Raw genomic sequence first — 7,019 nt, forward strand, 5'->3', positions numbered from 1 at the left:
AGGTATTTATTCTCTGAACTCTCAAATTTCCCCCCAATTAACTGATGGGCTATCAGCAGAACACAGACTTTCCTGCCCCTTTTGAACAGTCTTACTGCTGTACAGATACAAACTTACATTACAGGACACCTTATACACAAAAACCTATTTCCTCCTCACCTACCCCTCACCATCACCACCATTCTCTGGCTTTGATGCCTTGTACTAACATTCTTAAAAGAAAAATCACTAATTGAGGAGATTTGTTGAATTTAATCAATCAATGAAGCATTCTTCTTTGCCTATAACAAAAAACACTCTGTCCTACATCTTGGCACACTGCAAAGCCTCTAGTACAATCCCTGGAAGGAGAACAAAATCATTGTGGCATACTAAGTACAGAGGACGGATTTCCTCCCCTGGACAGAGATAAATAAATAAGCCAACACCAAAGTCATACCCTGGGGGCTGGGGACATAAGGGCAGATTCAATATGAATAATAAATAAGAGTTCTGGGCTATAGGCATGACAACAGTTCAGGTCAGGAAATACCTTTTAGCAACACTAGATGGGAATAAATTTGGAGATTCAGAAGGGACAGAGTAATTAGCCCACAAATCTTTTTGTTAAGTCAGAGTTGAAACGCATTGTGGCTCAAAATAAGAAGAAAGACACACTGACAAATTATTTTTAATGAAAGCGATCATTAATAATTTGCATGCAAAATTTTGAGGCTGAAATTAGGTTAGCAACTTAGTATCAAGTAATGCAGAAAAATAACCCAATATATTTTTACAGGACCAAATGGATTATCCTAAATATTACGTATAAACCTCCAAAAAGCAATTATAAGCTCTAGATACAACATACACTATGGTACCTGGTGAAGGTCACAAGGCACAAGAACATTGACAAACATTCAGACAGCAGAAGAAAAAGTAAAAACATTAAACAAAAGGTGTTCACATAAGACCAACAGTAAAAGCATTTTAAAGATTGGTGCAAGGTAAAGTAAAAAGTGGAGGAAAAAAAAAAACAGGGATACACATCTTCCAGCCAGACTTAGAAGGGCAAACCCTTCATCCAAAACATTAGATTAAGGGAAAGTTGGCTAGCTTTTGATTCATCTAGGAACATGTGTGTGTCTCTTTTTTGTTCTTAACATTGAGTTCTAGAGCTAAACAATTATGTTCCAACATAAAAGAATTCTGACTTTATAGAATGAGCAAGTGCTGATAGAGTACCTCAAATACAGGAATTTTGGAGTTTTGTGTTTTGAAAAATATCTATGAAATAAAAATTTTACATTTGAAACTTAGCATTAAAGAATGCAAACAGGTCACCAAGTACCAGCAAAAAGGAATTCTTACTTGCTTCACCAAACATTCATCTAATTTTTAAACAGGAGACAGAGAAAAAATGGGATTTAAATATACTGAATTACACCCACACTGGGACACCACAAAGTTAACATGTAACTTAATTGTAGGATACCAGATAACTGCTCTGCTTGACAGAATCCCAGGCTTTGACTCTTCAGCAGATCTTCCCATCATCAACTCCTCCCGACCCCCACCACACACATACACCTCACCCTTCCTTAACTAAATTTGGCATAAAGCAGCCTATATTAAGTAGACCTACTAAAAAAAGTGTAAACCCAAAAGTCACAATGAAAATCTCAAGTAGAACAAGAGTGAGAGCACAAAAGACAAAAAGAAAAAAGTGAAGAAAAAGGCAAGTACACAAAACTCTGTAACTAAAATCCAAGGACTACTAAAAGAATGTATGAACCCAGAAAAGTTACGTATTTATATTATGGTGCAAGCACTATAAGGAATACCAACAGGGAAGAAAAGCTGAGCCACCTTTCCAAAAACTCATTCAGCCATGCTAAATACTGTTAAGTAAAACAATCATGGTTCTAGATAGAGGTAACACTTTTAAAACTTCATTAAGAAGATATGTTTCTGAAATGGAATTCTGAAAGGACTAGATGTGGTTTTATTTTAAAGGGATGTGTTGTTTATTGTTATGTTATTGTTTTGGGTGCTAAGGGATCCAGGCAAAGTGAATAACATCTGCAATGTAGTCATAGGAAGTACACCATCTGCTGTCATAGCTGAAATGGAGAGTGCCTCAGGAAGGAAAGGAAGGGGAAAAAAAGTATGAAACTGGTTTTTTAAATGCCTATAAGCATACATTTTTAAGTGATTTAAGAAATAATTGGGAGCCACTTCAAGGTTATAAGAAAGGAGTAACTTCAAGATGGCACTCCAGCACATTCTTAGGTTAAAACAAATGAAATAGGATGATACTAGACATAGAGAGGCAACTTAGGAGTCTGGAAAAAAAATATTCTTTTTACTATATGTGAACAGAAAGACTTATTACTAGAAATATCATTGGCCAAAGAGGAGGCATAAAGAGAAATGACAACCTCTGTGATGCAATTTCCAATTTTTCTCTTTACAATTCAATGTGCTTTTCTAAAACGACTGTAGTACTTTCCTATACTTGTAATAAAAATCCTCCTTTAGGGGCACCTGGGTGGCTCAGTCGGTTGAGTGCCAACTTCGCTCAGGTCATGATCTCACAGTTCATGGGTTGGAGCTCCACGTTGGGCTCTGGGCTGACGACAGCTCAGAACCTGGAGCCTGCTTCCGATTCTGTGTCTCCCTCTCTCTGCCCCTCCCCTGCTCATGCTCTGTGTGTGTCTCTCTCTCTCAAAACTAAATACACATTAAAAAAAAAAAATCATCCTTTAAATAAAAAACAAGTCGGGATGCCTGGGTGGCTCAATCGGTTCAGCATTGACTTTGGCTCAGGTCATGATCTCATGATTTGTGGGTTCAAGCCCCATGTCAGGTCTGTGCTGAGAGCTCAGAGCCTGGAGCCTGTTTCAGATTCTGTGTCTCATTCTCTCTCCACCCCTCCTCCACTTGTGTTCTCTCTCTGTCTCTCAAAAATAAATAAATGTAAAAAAAAATTTTTTTAATAAAAAACAAGCATGATGTATATATTTAGCCAAAGAATAAAAAGAAATGTCCATGTGTCCAACAACCAATTTAAGAAATGAAAAACTTAATGATTGCGAAACTCCCCAGTTGATTATAATCTCCTCCCCTCCAGGGATAACCACTGTCCTGAATTTTATGAAAATCATTCCCTCTTTCTCACATATATGTATCCCTGAACAACATGTTGTTTAGTTCTGCCCATTTTTACTTTGTATATAAATGGAATCATAGTTAATATAATCTTCTGTGACTTGCTTCACTGTAATGTTTTTGTGATTAATCCAAGCTGATATATGTAGCTACAGGTTATTCATGTTCACTACTACAGTGTTTTACTTTAGGAATAAACCATAATTTTTAAACCTATTCTATTATATTCTATTATAGTTGGAATGGGTTGTTTCCATTTTTCTATAATCACAAAAATACTACTTTGGACATTCTCAAATATATCTTCTGATATGTATATACAAGGAAGTTTTCTACAATATGTATCTAGGAGTAGAACTACTGAATGGTAGGGTATATGCTACTTCAATTTTACCTGAAAAATGTAATGACAAAATATTTCCCTAAGTAGTGGTATCAATTTATATTCCAACCAGCAAGTGTATATAAGTTATTATTCCACCTTTCGGGTAACAATTTTATCCAATTTTAAATTTTCTATTAATCTAAAGGGTATTGATTTACTTTAATTCCTTTTTTTCTCTTTTTTTAAAAAGTCATCTATTTATTCTGAGAGAAAGAGAGAGAGAGAGAGAGAAAACACATGCACACGTGTGCACACAAGTGGGGGAGGAGCACAAAGAGAGAGAGAGAGAGAGAGAGAGAGAATCTCAAACAGGCTCACACTGTCAGCACTGAGCCCAACAAGGGGCTTGAACCCACAAGCCGTGAGACCATGACCTGAGCCGAAAATCAAGAGACAGATGCTTAACCGACTGAGCCACCAGGCATCCCTGGTTGACATTTCTTAGATTACTTGGGAGGATAAGAATCTTTCATATTCTTAAAGATCTTTTGGGTTTCTTGTACTGAGAAATGCCTGTTTATGTGTTTTTCCCATTTTCCCACTGACTCCATTATCTTTTACTTATTCTTTATAGGAGTTCTCTGGGGAGTTCTATGCTGCATACCAATCCTTTGTGGGATATAGAATTTATTGCCGATATTTCCTCCTGGCGTGTAGCCTTGGGTCTTACCCTCTACTAGAGTCTTCTGATGAACAGAAGTTCTTGAATTTTCTGTAGTAAAATGTTATCAATTCTTTTTAGTATTTTTTATGTCTTATTTAATAAATCCTGTCTATCCCTGAGGTCATGCTATTCTTTTATATTTTCTTCTAAAACTTAAAGTTTTCCTTCCAGGTGCCTAGGTGGCTTAATTGGTTAAGTGTCCAACTCTTGATTTTGGCTCAGGTCATGATAACGGTTAGTGAGTTCAAGCCCCTCATTGGGTTCTGTGCTGACAGTATGGAGCCTGCTTGGGATTTCTCTCCTTCTCTCTCTCTCTCTCTCTCTCTCTCTCTCTGCACACCCCCCCCCCACAATCTCTCTCTCTCTAAAAATAAATAAACTTTTAAAAAAGTTTTCTTTCACATTTTAGTTCTCAGCTCAGTTGAAATTCATACTTTTGGTAATAATATGACATAGGGATCTAATTTACTTTTCTTTTTTCTGTACAGATAACCAATTACCTAATCATCATTTGTTGAAAAGTCCACTTTCTCCTTTGATTCACAGGGCAAGTAGCTAGTTTCCACATATGTATTTCTGAACTTTTGATTTTGTTCCACTGATTTATTAGTCATACTGTGTTGACAGCACATTGTCTTAATTAATATAGTTTTATAAGCCTTGATATCTGATAAAGTAGGGTAGTCATTAGTACTTTTGCCAAATATTTCTGGTTCTTCCCTCTCCCCAGGATTCTGATAGGATCACACTTCCTGGCCCTTTTAGGATTCACTGGAGCCATATGATTAGTTCGAGTCTGTGATCTCTGAGCAGAAGAGATATGCTGAACATTCAACTGCCTGTGCAAAAACCTCCAGAGCTCTTTTTCCCTCTGCCTTGGCCAATAGTCAACTTGGCACCTGCATTCCTGAGTGACTATAATCAGTAGGGTTTCCTACTAAACTGCAGTGGACAAGTAATGGGAATGGAAAATAAATCTTTTGTATATTTATCACTGAGATTTTAGTTTGCTACCAAAACATAACTTAGTCTACTCTGATACACAAGGAAGTCATTCATTTGTTATTATCCTTCAAGAATGTTCTGTCTTGGGGGCGCCTGGATGGCTCAGCTGGTTCAGTATCCGACTCGGTTTCAGCTCAGGTCATGATCTCAGGATCGTGAGATCAAGCCCCATGTGGGGCTCTGCACTGAGCATGGAGCCTGCTTAAGATTCTCTCTCTCCCTCTCTCTCTCTCTCTCTCTCTCCAATTAAAAAAAGAATGTCATATCTATTCTTTCGTGTTTGTCATAAGAATTTCAGAATCAAATTTTCTCAACTTCCAGGACAAACTTGCTGGTCAGAATATACATTAGTATCACCACATTAGAAAACATACGGAAATACTGGAAAACAGTTGGTATTATAAAATTAAAAAAAAAACTGAAGATATACATATCCTATGATTCTAGTAATTTCATTCCTGGGCAAATATGCAAGAGAAATATGTATGCATATGTAAATATAAATAAGAATGTTCTTGGCAATATTGCTCATTAAAAATTAAAAACTGTAAATAATCCAAATGACTACCAGCTATACAATAGATAAACAAACTGGCTTATTTACACAATGAAATACCATATGATAATGAAGATGAACAAAGTCAACCTGCACATAACAATATGATGATCTTATTAACATACTGCTGCACTAAAGAAGACATACACGCACACACACACACACCCACACAGATTCATTTAGAATGATTCCAATTACAATAAATTTCAAAAACAGGTAATTTTTAAATTCAATTGTTTAAGAATAGATACATAGGCAGTAAACTATCAGGTAAAACAAGAAAGTGATTATCACAAACATTAGAAAACTGGCTACCCCTGGGAGAAAGGAGGAGACGTGATTGAGAAAGAAGGGAGGATTCAAATGTCTATAGTACAAGCAGTATTCTATTTTCACCTAAAGAGTTGTTAAAGGATGTTCACTTTGTGATTATTCATTATACTGGGTCTTTGTGAGGATTTTATATAAATGTCATATATTTTTTGTTAGATTTATTCATATCACTTTATATACTGTATTACTATTTAAAAGTTTCTTTTAAATTGCATTTTCTATTAGTTGCTCGTATATTAAAATGCAATTGAATGTTATACCTTAATCTTACAGGCAACAACCTGCTAAATTCTTATTGGTTCTATTGATATCTCAGTAGATGCTTTGGGATTTTTTTTAACAGCCAATCATATCATCTGCAAATAATGATAACTTTGTTTTTTCCTTCCTAATCTTTATCTTTCCTTTTGTCTTATTATGCTGACTAGAACTAGTTCAATGATGAATCAAATTATTTCATATTCTATACAAATATTTTTAAAGTAGCGAACAAAAAAGAGACGTTCCAGGTGCTGATGATCCATCCCAGATTTACTCTTCTACTCAGCATCCCTTCTCTTCTCTTGGAAAATAAAGCCCTCTGGCACAAAAACAGACACATAGACCAATGGAATAGAATAGAAACCCCAGAACTAGACCCACAAACGTATGGCCAACTAATCTTTGACAAAGTAGGAAAGAACATCCAATGGAAAAAAGACAGTCTCTTTAACAAATGGTGCTGGGAGAATGGGACAGCAACATGCAGAAGGTTGAAACTAGACCACTTTCTCACACCATTCACAAAAATAAACTCAACATGGATAAAGGACCTGAATGTGAGACAGGAAACCATCAAAACCCTAGAGGAGAAAGCAGGAAAAGACCTCTCTGACCTCAGCCGTAGCAATCTCTTACTCGACACATCCCCAAAGTCAAGGGAATTA

At 36.2% G+C, this 7,019-nt stretch overlaps 1 protein-coding gene across 20 annotated transcripts in view; it reads right to left on the reverse strand.

Annotated features, from left to right (window-relative positions):
* Positions 1–7,019, reverse strand: part of USP54 (ubiquitin specific peptidase 54) — a 133,690-nt gene that overhangs the window by 48,436 nt on the left and 78,235 nt on the right. The window lies entirely within an intron of this gene.

The sequence above is a fragment of the Leopardus geoffroyi genome, chromosome D2 (assembly GCF_018350155.1).
Source record: "Leopardus geoffroyi isolate Oge1 chromosome D2, O.geoffroyi_Oge1_pat1.0, whole genome shotgun sequence".
NCBI classification, from domain to species: domain Eukaryota; kingdom Metazoa; phylum Chordata; class Mammalia; order Carnivora; family Felidae; genus Leopardus; species Leopardus geoffroyi.